Consider the following 14,042-nt stretch of genomic DNA (forward strand, 5'->3'; position numbering starts at 1 on the left):
TGAGTTTAAAAACTATTTTAGATGATTTTTATTTCATATTTAGTCACTTACTGCAAGGTAAGATCTGTGTGTACGGCCCACATGCAGGAGAGCATGATGGCATAAAGTGGCACGTGTTTCAAAATCGACCTCAGCCGTGCTTTTATTCACAACTTTTCAAGTGTGTGCATTAGCTGTGTGGCCCGAGAACACCCAAAGACCTCCATATGTGAAGATGATTGTCTCTCACTATGTTGTTTCCAGAACACGGTGAGTCATAGCCAAAGGACACCTTGTGTGCATTATTGCGATGCCAGTGGCTTTGGCAAAAAGTCACTTTTTGATGCCTTACAAATGAAATCAGGCTTTTTGTCAGGGTAGATGGTTTGGCCACATCGATAGGGGGTCCCCCTCCTCTCCGGTCCTCTCACATCCACCCCTGCACTCTCTTCTCTGCACAGAGAGAGAGTTACACAGCCGAAGTCTAATCTAGTCTAGTTGTCATTGGACGTTTGGAGAAACTGGTTGGCCGTGGAGGAGCGATGTAAAGTGATTGTAATAAATGAGAATAAATGTGTTCGCTACAATACTGAAGAATCTCTTTGCATTTGTTATGTGACAGTTAAGACTCTGAGTCAGACGTGAAATCAAACAAACAGTTCTCTCGCTGCTCTTTCTGTGGCTTTAATAAAGCACAGACCAGTCAAACCCTTTTAATGCCTGCATCAAATGAAACACACTTTCTGGACATCAAAGAAATTCGTCATCTTAAGACGCGCTCAGTAAGTTGCAGTGTTTCTTGTTTGAAGTTATTCGAGTGATTACCAGATGAATTTCAGGCAGCGTTTCTCCAGAAACGAATACAACTGTGAAGTGAAACCTATTGGATTATATTTCCAGAAAGCAAACTGCACGCGTGCGGCTTCTTTTTTAGCATTGGGTGAACATCTTTATTAAACACACACAGTCACTACAGTCCCAATCTAGAAGCAATATCAGCACCTCCTTCATAACTGCCCACTTCAGCGCCCATCTCTGTGTGCCGTTAGGAGGAAGCACCGTAAAAACCCCATAAAAGACACTCTATACACTTGCCTTTTATAGCATTCATACTGCTGCCACTGGCTCTGCACTACATAGCCATAAATATCAATCCTTATTACATAACCAGTCACTGGGGCGATCGTGGCTCAAGAGTTGGGCGTTCGCCTTGTAATCGGAAGGTTGCCGGTTCGAGCCCCGGCTCGGACAGTCTCGGTCGTTGTGTCCTTGGGCAAGACACTTCACCCGTTGCCTACTGGTGGTGGTCAGAGGGCCCGGTGGCGCCAGTGTCCGGCAGCCTCGCCTCTGTCAGTGCGCCCCAGGGTGGCTGTGGCTACAATGTAGCTGCCATCACCAGTGTGTGAATGGGTGGATGACTGGATATGTAAAGCGCTTTGGGGTCCTTAGGGACTAGTAAAGCGCTATATAAATACAGGCCATTTACCATTTGAGGATGGATTGTGTCCCAGTGAGTGACTGGGTAATGCTTTCCATGAAATATTGTTCATGAAGCATCTAATGCAGCTAATAAGACCACTGCTCAAGCACTGAAGTCATTATAGTGCAGCATGATATACTACAAGTTGCAGTGCAGTGTATTTCATGTTTTTTGACTCCCCTTAAGAGGAACCGTCACGACTTCAACTTCTGGGCTTTATATTTATGTATACATATTAGCGATGGTCTGTACTAGCTGCACACACTGTTAAAAACACATTAATCATTCTCAGTCTTTAAAAAGTGTTTAATACAAATTAAGGCCAAGAACACAGTTACGTTGGAGTACCACCATTGATTAAAAACGGAGGTACTCCCAAACTATCATCACAGGAAGGGATATTAGTCTGACAGCTTTCCCATCCATAAAAAGAGGAGAGAGACGTGAAAAAGTGATTGTGGATGAAGACAAAACCTCTAGCTGTGTTATTAGACTTCTCTCCCATTCATTTGATGTATTTAGTGCATTAAAAGAGCTCTGAAATGCTGCTGGTTATCAGCTAACACTGAATCCTGGGCCTACGAGGACTTTAAAAGCCCTCAGACAACAAGTGAAAGTCACGTGAAAGATGGAAATATCAGCCGCTCCCCTGCTGGGCAGCACACCAGCTGTTTGTAAAGCAAACCAGTGGCCATGACCCTGATCACAGAAGAAGCTGACAAGCTGCAGTTCAGCCACAGAGCGGTAATTATAGACCATGTTTATTCTGTGAAAACCGACTTGGATTAAAAAAAGTAGTGGAGAGGACTAAACACGACTGCTGCTTAAACCTGTGTCATTAAATTGATAGTTTGACGAGCTTGATGATGAAAGCAGAGGTCTTTAAGACAAAGTATTTATTAATCTCAATAAACTGTGCAGTTACAGCTGTGCAGCAGGTAATGTCTTATTGTAGTTTGGCCCACATTATAAAAAGAGCTGCAATTGCCTTCATTTAGCTCCTCCTACTTCCAGTTAATGTTAAGTTACTTACAGCACTTTGTCTTTTTTGCTAAAAATAATATTTGGCATATTGAACACAAGCTTCAGCTACATGACATCAACATAAAATCACTTCCCCAGCCTATTTCCTTTGTCTTCATCATAACCAGCAGTCATAAGCCATTCGATGTAATTATCAGTATAAGAAAAACATCTTAATCATGTGTTATTCATAGATTTTGCTTCTGACTCCTTTGAGCCATTTATAGATGGAACAACTGTGTCTTACACCATTAACTTCACTGAAAACTTCGTGAATATTCCTCTGGGGAACAAACAAATGGCCTGTGGGTGTCCAAAAGAGAACCTTTAGGTCTGTCTGCGAGTGTCTCGTGCTGTAAAGACAACGTTTCAGTCGAATATTTGAAAAGAGCATCCAAATCAGTCAGAGCGTAAATGGCTTTCCTCAAACCATGTAAGGGAATCAATTTCAACTGACAGCAACCAGAGAAAAACTGTGTGAAGGTTTGTTCTTACCACTGTTTCCTTATTTGACACTTTGCAGATATTTAATTTATATTTCATTTTATTTGTAAAGCTATCAATGCAGAGTCATTTTCATTTAATTAAAAATGTGCTCAAATCTAAGGCTTAAGGTCTGAAACAATATCATATATATGAAAATTGGATTTAATTTAGGAATGCAAAGGGAATGTTAAACTCCCTAAAAACACTTCTTATGTTACACTCTCTGACAGCTGGCTGCATCATAAGGACCTGCCTGGCTTCCACATTTGATTTGGAATCACAAGCAACTACCAAAACAATAAAAACCGAAAGTAAAAAATGTTGGGAGAATCCACTTTTTAATCATTTTTCATTTAGTTGCCATGAAATGTCCGAGTTAATGCTGAAAGACAAATCACTTGGAAGAAAAATCCCTATAAGCTTCACAAATTGCTCTTTTGCACAATATTATTACTAGATATATTATATATTATTATGTTTTTTGCACTAACTTGTCTTGTAGCACCTTGGTTCCTGGAGGAACGTTGTTTCGCCTCACTGTGTATTTTTAAACTGTATATGGTTGAAGTGACAATAAAGTTGAACTTGAACTTGAACAAATCCCATGTCAGATAAACCCAAGTCATTTATTATTAACGGAATATTAACTAGAAACAGAAAAATCTCACTTTTATTGTGCAATAAAAATTTAATTCCGATATCAAGGCCTCACGGTGTTACAGCAAAAATAGGAACAATGTAAATAATTCATGGTCCATTCATGTAAATTAATCTCCCTCTTGTGTTTTTACTGGGCAAAGCTTTGACTCTCTGCTAGCTGCTGGTGGCCATGTTTGCTTGTCAGAAGCATTTGTTTTCCTGCAGAGCTCGAGCTCAGAGCTTCAGCAGCAGGTCTGCGTGGCGGCTGGACTCGAGCCGGGGTTTGGAACGACTCAAGGATGCAACCACATGGCCTGGTGCAAATAACTGGCAGGCTGTTGTGACATTCATTACAAAATACTGTGTCTGCTATGTGGGACTGTGCCCAGACAAAATAAGAAACGAAATAATAACAACAGTCGTACTCATTTTAATGGAAAGCACAACTGCTCATTTTCATATTAGATATCATATCATATATAAACAACTGACGGTCCACAGTGTACGGCCCTGTTTTGTAGTACTTAGAGGCTGTTGGGGACATTTATTCACCTTCAGGTGTCTGCTGGTCACAAACAGCCAGAAAACAGATTGAAGAGGTGTACTGCATCTCCGGGACATTTTTGGCCCGTCTGAAGTTTGCCAGAGAGCACATGGATGATACAGCAGAGGATTGGGAGAATGTCATGTGGTCAGATGAAACCAAAGTAGAACTTTTTGGTATAAACTCAACTCGTCGTGTTTGGAGGAAGAAGAATACGGAGTTGCATCCCAAGAACACCATACCTACTGTGAAGCATGGGGGTGGAAACATCATGCTATGGGGCTGTTTTTCTGCCAAGGGGACAGGACGACTGATCCGTGTTAAGGACAGAATGAATGGGGCCATGTATCGTGAGATTTTGAGCCAAAACCTCCTTCCATCAGTGAGAACTTTGAAGATGAAACGAGGCTGGGTCTTCCAACATGACAATGATCCAAAACACACCGCCCGGGCAACAAAGGAGTGGCTCCGTAAGAAGCATTTGAAAGTCCTGGAGTGGCCTAGCCAGTCTCCAGACCTCAACCCCATAGAAAATCTGTGGCGGGAGTTGAAAGTCCGTGTTGCTCGGCGACAGCCCCAAAACATCACTGCTCTCGAGAAGATCTGCATGGAGGAATGGGCCAAAATACCAGCTACTGTGTGTGCAAACCTGGTAAAGACCTATAGTAAACGTTTGACCTCTGTTATTGCCAACAAAGGTTATGTTACAAAGTATTGAGTTGTATTTTTGTTATTGACCAAATACTTATTTTCCACCCTGATTTACGAATAAATTCTTTACAAATCCTACCATGTGGATTCATGGATTTTTTTTCACATTCTGTCTCTCACAGTTGAAGTGTACCTCTGGTGCAAATTACTGACCTCTGTCATCATTTTAGGTGGGGGAACTTGCACAATCGGTGGCTGACTAAATACTTTTTTGCCCCACTGTACTCTAAATTTCACATTATATTCCTTTCCACAATTTCAAATATCTTCCAAGAATATGTGGCATTATCCCGCAGCTCAGCTATCAGCCTCTGAAGCCTTATTAATTGATGCACTGCAGTAAAGAGCAGCTTATCATTCTGACAGCAGCACGGGCATGTGATGGAGCCATAACCGACAGACAGAGCAGATACAGCACAACTTGAAGACCAGCATGTGCACAGGAGGAGGACAGAGGGGTACCCATGGCAGGTCATAGCAGAGCTTTTTCAGATGAAGTGCCATTACTACTGCCCGTGCACACTGAAAGAGTGATAATTATTGGAGTGATAAATCTCCTGATGATTAAATGGTTAGCTATTGGTAATTTGTTTACCCAATTTTTAAGGATGGGCCTAGACACCCGACAGAAGAAGTCTTATCCTTCTTATTCTTTGGGTCACTACCCTACACTCTTCTGGCAACAAGTAATCTCCAACCCTGGAGTGGGTGCTCCACCCTTTGGCATCTGATTTAGAAGTGCTAATCCTCATAGATGCCTGCCACACAGGCACAGGCTGGAAGTCAGGCTGCATGATGAAAAAAGAAGCACCACAACGTCTGCAAAAAGCAAAGAAGTAATCCTGAGCACACTGAAGCTGCATCCCTCCAGCAAAGCTGAGAAACCTGAAAACTACAGGAGCACTAAAACTCCCCTGGAGGCGCATGGTGGCCCAGCACCTTACTAAATCATTTTCACATTTGTGACCCATCCGTAATTTCTGTGCATGAGTTTTTGCGTTAATGATACAAGCACCACCTGATGTCACCAGGATGTATGGCAGGTGATCTGAGTGTGCGTTTAAGTCACATGGCTCTCGATTTGTGAACACTCTCTCTGCGGGTTGTTCCTTCGATGACGAATACAGCGTCTGCAGCGTGCACAAAACCCACACAAGCCAAATACCCGTAGCAGAGGTCATTTTTGATACCAGAAAATATCCTGTGTCACAGTGGGCAAATCACAGGGCTGTCAGTGCTGATAGGATCTTGCTCCCAGTCTGAGCTGAAATAAAACAACAACAACTGCAGCCACTCTTTAGCTGAACAGAAAATAATAGAGAGTCTGAATGAAAAACCTGGCTATTGTACTGCAGTTCTATTGTGGGAATGAAAGGAGACAAACTGGACTGTGCAGTAGATGGGTCAATCAGCACAGGAACAATGCCACAGCACACAGGAGACAAGCTGAACTCGCATCCAATCATGTCCACAGGAAGCCAAACAGCCTGTTGCTATCTTATCAGTTTTCTTCTCTGCAGAGACGCAGCGTGTTTACCACAAAATGACTACTTTCAGGACTCTCAGCACGTTAAAACTGAACCCAGACACAAGACCTTAAAATTAGTTCGCAGATTAAGTTTTTAGAGCTGTGGCACCTCTAACTGTTTTTAATATTAAATATTCTGCCGTTTTCACATTAAAATTAGCACCAACAATAACACTGTGTTTTACATTAAACACACGTTTCCTTTGAAATTAAAGGTAATAAATAAAAAAGAGCTTTTCCCTGTACAGTACCTCACTAGAAGGACACTGCCAATGCCCTACTTTGCAGTTTTAGAGAAAATCATCGTGATCCACACCGAGATGTGGGTGGGTTTTTCGCCTCCCCACCACAGCTGATGAATTTCAGCTTGGTTGTTCTTGTGCTGACAAACAGGCAAACAAACTGCATTCATCACATTTCTCTGCCTCAGCTGTAGTTTGGCAGAAAACACCCATAAACAACTGGTGTATACTACAGACAGATGAGATGGGATGATAGCAGGGAGCAGCCGTCTGTGTTGTTACAAAGCTTATGATTAAGAAACATGTTTATCTTTGAAGGTGCTGCAGCAGGAAACGCAACCTGCTGTAATCTGATCTCATTCTTAAAGCAACTGTGACTCCAGACAAATAAAAACAGAGCCAAGCATCTGTTCTCTTTCATGTTCACAGGAGGAAAGAAGGAAAAACCGGTGTTTCTGCTGAGGGAAGGATGTACAGGAATCTTTTGGGTTCGGGCCCAGATAGTGGTCCCAGGAGTGAAAACGTCTTTCATGATTTCACACAGCAGGTTTTAAGACCCACACGAGGCACTGTTTTAAGACAGTACAATCTCCTGCTTTGGTCTATGACACAGTATGGTAATGAGGCAGCAGAGTGGGAGATGTGTTCTTGGAGATTTTTCAAGAAACTGTCAACAAGGAGAGCAAGTAAGATTCTCCATCTGCTTGGCCTGTTTGTCATCTCAGATTTAATCAAATTGCCTTAATTTTGTTTGGTTTTTTAATTAAAAATAAAAACAATTAAGTTAAAAAGAGTGATGTATTTGTACATTTTAAACATTTAGGTTTATGGGACTGATGCTGAGAAGCAGAGGCATCAATCCATACCAGGCAGCAGACTGTAGGAGACTCTCTGGGTCAGTTTCAGGTCAATGAGAGCTGCAGGTGGAGGCAGGATGTGCTCAGACTAGCTTAGCATAGTAAGTGGGCAATGGCTCAATCCCAAGTTGAAAAACACTCTTACAGTAAAAGTAAACCCAGATTTCACTGATGAACACGTGTTGGGGTGGTTCTTGCATTATTATAGTAATACTGGTTCACCAACATTGCAACTGACCAATGATGTCACAGCTTTGCAAAGTGAGGATAAAAGAAAAAAAAAGCCCTTTTTTAAAAAACTCTCCTAGAACAAAGTGTAAATATTGCATTTATTTTCTTGATTAATTTAATCAATATAATATCAAGTCAGTTTTTCTGTTAGCCAAATGTAGGTTTTAATAGCAATAGCTAACTTCTTGGCTAATCTTGGCTAACTGAATACTAAGACAACGTCATTGGTTCATTTATGACGATAAAGGAACAACACCAACAAGGGGCTATCAGATCGTGCAATACGACAAGTTTTCAGAAAATATATCTTTCCTCCAAGAAGTGCAAGACCAGTCAGCAGCCAATGAGAAAGAGAGGTCAGAAGAGACTGAGATCCATTACTTTGGACCCAGGACACATTAGCCTGTAGTATCTACAAAATAAACAATTTAAGTTGCAGCAATGAACATTTTCTCATTATACTTTGATTTAATTGTGTCATATGAAATGAAAAAAAGCCCTTCAGCTAAATAACTGCATGGTTGTGCCCAACCAATGTCACTGTCACCTACCATAGATAGGGATGTTTCCAGTGTTTCTACCAAGTTCATGGAAGTGACAATTTTATATGCACTTATTCACAAGGCCACTAGAGGGCACTGAACTTGGGCACCTATATCGGCAGACAGTTTAAAAAGACTTTGTGTGTGTGTGTGTGTGTGTGTGTGTGTGTGTGTGTGTGTGTGTGTGTGTGTGTGTGTGTGTGTGTGTGTGTGTGTGTGTGTGTGTGTGTAAATGTTTTGTATTTTGGAGAAAGATAATCGTTTTTTGATGATTGATTTTTTAATTATCAAACCACTTCTTTAATCTCTGGTAGGTTTCATGATAGCAGCTGTCATGTTGAATATCACAGATAGATAGATGAATAGAATTTGTTTAAAAAGTGTTTAAAATTCATTAAAAATAGAGTTTTAAAGTCACTGTAAAGAACTATTTGAGCACGGCCCTGGTTAGTCCTCTTGTCTCTCTAACCTGGATAAAATAGCTGTATATACAGAACGCCAAAACATAGCAGCCCTTTCCACCCATATGTTTTCATGCTTGTTCATCCCTGAAATTACACACAATTTATCAATGTGCAGAGGATGGCTGAGTGTGAGCAGAAATGGAGGCGAGCCAGCCTACATTCAGCTGTAATACCAGCAGCTTCGGATGGAGCTGTGATCAAGACAAAGAATCCCAGCTTCTTGCTCAGATATGTGAAGTTATTTAATCCCATCTAATAAAAACACCTGGTTTGTAACGTTGCTCATGTGGTTGATGGAACAGCTAATTCTGGTTCCAGACCTGAACTTAATCGGCTGAAGCCCTTCTTGGTTTGTGCCAAGCTATAAACACAAAGAAGTGTGACGCTGTTTCTGCCTTCGTTGCCAGACAAAGTGCAATGTGCAAACTTTTAGCCTTTTAAACCCAGTTTTTGAGGTCCAGGTGGTTTAAGTGAGTAATTATTAGCAATTCTGAAGAGCGCAAACTGAAAACCTGCAGTGCTGTGAATAGCTTTCATATGACCTTTTTTGAGGGAACAGCCATGTGACAGTTGACAGCAAGGTCCTGGAATCATTCAAAGCTACAGCTTCTGAGAAGTAGCCGCAAAAAAAAGAAGAAAATCCATTCACTTCTTTCACAAATGGCGATAGAAAAGTTCACATGTGAAAATGTGACTGATAGAATGGAGGGAATGTTTTAATTGGTGTCTGATGCAGAAACAGCTTTAGATGGTTATTATTTGTCAGGATATGTCAGGAGAAAAACCTGCTGATTAATTGCCAGAAAGCCAGAAGCTGCACAGCTGCTGTGCAACCAGTGTGTGTGCGTGCCGTTTGAACGTAGTTTGGAAGCATGTTTAGTTTCAGTACTTTATTTTAATGCCAAGTCTTTTTGTACATGTGGCTGCATGACATTTACTCATGTAGAGTCTAATTTCTTGTTTTGTGAAACAACATTTAAACTTTTGGGCAATGTCACTTTTCATGTAATGCATCTGTACAAGAGCACAGAGCTGCGTGTTAGCCTGAAAATGATGCTCGGTGTTTTCTAAACCAATTTTCTACACTGTAATCATTTCTAATCTGATGTTCTTCGGCCCCCTTGTGCCACCCAATTTAAGAAATCCTATAAATGCCACCGGCGTGTGCGTGTGTATATGCATGTGTGTGTAGCAGTGAAGCATTCAGCATTCAGGGCCAAGCCTCCTGCTGCTTTCACTAGGGTGAGAGGAGCAACACACAAACACGCAGACCCACAGTGCTGGCTTTCAGCTGATGCATTTATGAGCAACACACATACAAAGAATACACTCCCTCCACGTCTTCTCTCTCTGCATCTTGCTTCTGTGACTCCACCTGCTATCCAGCATCCCCGTCCTCACCCCTTTTCCCTTCATCTGTTGCACTCCTTCACTCCACCCGCCTCGCTCGGTCTCTGTTTTCCATCCAGCCTAATTAGAGCTCCGTCAAATCCAGGTGAGCTGACAGCCAATTATCACTCTGTCACACCGAGTCATGCACTCCCATCCCTCTTCTTTTGCCCTTTTTTAGCCTTGCGGGAATTTGATTTTTTGCATCAGTAGCACGAACAGGACAGTTCGCTATTCTTGTTTTAGGAAACTGCCAGAAGAATGAAGGCTGAGTATGAAGCCGTGCGAGGATAAGCAAGCGGACACGCGGGCTGCCACACAGACGCCACAACAGAGCCGAGACTGAATTTACGTGTAGAGTAGAATACAGAAAGACTTGTGCACGAACTAGGCCTGTATTATTTTCAGAAAGCCCACTCACGTAATGCTTTGGCACATTTAACCGTTTCACACTAAAATGTTCCGTTAACAAGTCCGCAGGTCGCTCTAGTCTCACACGTGCATTTATCATAATCGTGCAAAACGCATTAAACTGTACATTTTAATTAATGTCACCAAGACAAAGTCTAAACAGAAAGACTTGTGAGTCTGCAATTAATGAAACTAATAAGGTAACTTAATAATGACCGATTAATGAGGGTGCTGCACATTGCTGCAGAAATGACATCTTACACAAAAGGACAGGGAGCAGTGCCCTGACTTGCAAAGATTTTCAGTGCGCAGAACAACTGTGCCATTATATGCCTGTACGGAGAGATGCTCCCATCAAACTGCATTACAAAAAACCCTGATTCCAAAAATAACAGCGCACCATAGGGGAAAAACTACTGTGACAGTCTTCGTGACAGCGCAAATATTCCCATAAATGTGGGCAACACTTTCACAACTGTAGCAGCAATATGATCATCTAGCAGAAAAGCATAATATACAAATCATATATAATGCGTATATCATTTACAAATAAATGGTAAAAAAAAAAAAAAAGATGACTGTAATTCAGTATTCATACTGTACCTGCATATGACATATGATAGCTACATTTATATAATTCTCACATTTACATTAAATGATTCAATTGAGATTTTGGAGGCAGGCTTTGTTGTTTCATTTAAAGATGATTTCTATATGCTTCTTATAGATTTAAAAAACATAGTTTGGGTGTTGTTGTGCTCCCTCTGTGCAGACTGCATTGTTAGGTGTGAGTGAGAGTTGACGGACTTGTGTGAATACAAAATTCGTTCTCGCCTTCAGTGTGTCCATTCTGCAGGACGCTCCTCTCTAACAGCTGTCACCACACAGCGCTGCATTTCTTCCATTTGTGACACTTTCCACGAAAAAGCAGTTTTAAAAGGGAAAAGACCTTTAAACTCACCATATTCTAGGGTTTCCTAGACGTTTGCATTTCGGAGAAGATGTTGAAGAAATGAATGCACGGGGGTCCCGAGATTACAGACAGTTAGCGAAGAGTCTTGGAATTCCTCCAGTCCCACAACACTTGGTCTAATTCCCCGAGGTGGATAAGAAAAAGGTCCGTAAATGCACCGTGAGGAGCGTCAGGTAAATCCTCCGCTCAGCTGCCGCCGTGCGTGGAGCTTCCCCCGCCTCAGCGTTGGTTAGTGTTCCCGGTAAGCCAGCGGTCTGCTCCCTGACCGTCCGCGGTAGCCGCGCTCTGAAAGAGCAGCATCCCTAACACTTTGTCCACACACACATCCTCGGGAGGCGTCGGCTGTGTTCGGCTGTTTCCGGTAACATTATAGGCTCTTGGGTGGAGGCTGTCAAAGACGTCCTAGTTTATTTACACACTGACAGGCTCCTCTTGAATCGTATTAATCATCCCGCTCATAATGACATTTATTTCTATAGAAATTTCGTTTACACACACTTTAAAACACAAAACCAGGCTGTGTCTTTGGTTCGATTCCCGCACTGAAAACGCTGCCCCCTGACAGCTCCCCCGTCGGAGCCCATGAGCGATAAGCTACCTGCTCCAGAGGAGGTCCCGGCAGTAATTAACACCACACCATCGACCTGCTGCAGCCTGTGACAGTGCAGAGGTGCCATCTATAGAGAAAAGGATTTCCTACAGTTCTGGCACTGAAAGCGATAATGAGACATTTCACCGAGGAAACACAGCGGGACGAAAAACTGTGGTACAAACATTTATTTTGAATATTTTTACTTATTTTGTACAACTTACCTTTTTAACTTTGGCCAATTACCAGTGATACCCAAATTTAATCATGCCAAATATTTATTTTATGCAATTTATTTATTTATTATGCAAATATATTTTAAACTTCTCGGTGGCTTCGCCTCATCTAACTCTATACTTGCCTACATGTGCTATTCTACCTGCTTTTAAACCATTTAAAATTACAATTCATAGTTTTATATGTGAATTTTATAATGTTAAATTAGTATTAAACAAATGGCTGACTAAGTATTTTAGGCTTTAGTTTACTTCAGCCATATTCCATATAAAATCATACAAAAATAAAAATAGCTTCAAATACAGTCATGACTACTGCATATGTGGTCTGCACAATACTGCTTATAGTTTAGCTGCATCTTGCTGATCATTTTTGCTAACATAAGCTGATAACTTAGTACTATAATGTCTTCGCTACACACCCAGCAAACATGGTTGAAACCCTGACATCGTCTCTCTGGTCATAAATGGCTGCAGTTCAATAGCAGAGCACCGCAGACAGGCTGATGTTGCAAAGAAGGAATTCAATGCATTTGTGCTTTTTGTTTGTTTGTTTGTCTTTTTTAACTAAAATGGTCAGCACGTGGTTGCGCTGTGAGCATACATCAAGAATGAAAAGGGCAAAATAATAATACTGAAACTCTTGTTTTGCTTTGATTATGTTATGTTTTATTATGTTCTGAAATGACATTTAATTTAATGTAGTTACTTATCTAAGCTGGAAAGTTTTTTGTTTGTTTGTTTGTTTGTTTGTTTGTTTGTTTGTTTGTTTGTTTGTTTGTTTGTTTGTTTGTTTGTTTGTTTGTTTGTTTGTTTGTTTGTTTGTTTGTTTCACTCTTTGCTTCGAGCCCTGTGTACATGAGCTGCATGCTAAAAGACCTTTTGTTAAAAGAGTTGGCGTAATAAGCATATATGCTTCAGCCAATACCTTTTAATTAGCCTTGTCTCGTGCTTTCATGCTTTGTGGTAGATCTTTATGCTGTATTCACTGAGATATTTGAATGCTAATCAATAAATCAATAAATAAAATATATAAGTAAAATGTCTTTACGCCACTAACAGTTTGTTACATTTCAAGTGTAATTCATTTGTGACATGGTGAACTTAAAGCATCATCTTTTGCTCCAATGTTGTGTGATTGTTGGGATTTCCTTTTACCTTAAAATATAAAGCACCTTGAGGTGACTGTTGTGAAATGGAAATATATAAATAAAATTAAACTGAACACGTCTGATTCTGATTCAGTTTATCCACAACATAAACTTAGGAATGCTGCTTTTTAACTTATGAAGCTAATTAGCTCAACGGGACAAGAGGTGGATGTAAAAGAGGTCTGGCATCAGAGTCGAGGCTTAAAGCTTTTTATTTTTTGTGTGTTTCATCTTAATCAATAAAAAGTTGGTAGAAAATATTTCTTGAACACAAACTTTAGCTTGCTAGAAAATCTAACAAGGACGTAGGTGGGAGAGATAACAAAGCAGCATCAGAAACGTTGCTGCTCTGGTTCAGCTCTCATTTTTTCTGCTCGCTGGTTAATTCTTTGCCCCAAAACCATCAAGACAAATGCTAATGTTTAGTCCAAAACAAATGGTGGTGGTCCACATTTTTTTAAACCACAGATTAAGATTTTATATGACAAAGGGCAGTGACTGTGGTGGAAACCTGGCTGCCTTATTTTTTTATTTTGTTCTAGCTGAAGGATTTTGAATCTTACAGTG

At 40.9% G+C, this 14,042-nt stretch overlaps 1 protein-coding gene across 1 annotated transcript in view; it reads right to left on the reverse strand.

The window, feature by feature from the left end:
- ptprfa (protein tyrosine phosphatase receptor type Fa) overlaps window positions 1-11,764 on the reverse strand; it is a 348,653-nt gene extending 336,889 nt beyond the window's left edge. Inside the window, exon 1 of the mRNA XM_080882888.1 lies at window positions 11,488-11,764. The gene's annotated coding sequence lies outside the window, so the exon portion shown is untranslated. The remainder of the gene's footprint in view (window positions 1-11,487) is intronic.
- Window positions 11,765-14,042: the final 2,278 nt, after the last annotated feature.

This window comes from Rhamphochromis sp. 'chilingali' (genome assembly GCF_963969265.1).
Source record: "Rhamphochromis sp. 'chilingali' genome assembly, chromosome: 5".
NCBI lineage: Eukaryota > Metazoa > Chordata > Actinopteri > Cichliformes > Cichlidae > Rhamphochromis > Rhamphochromis sp. 'chilingali'.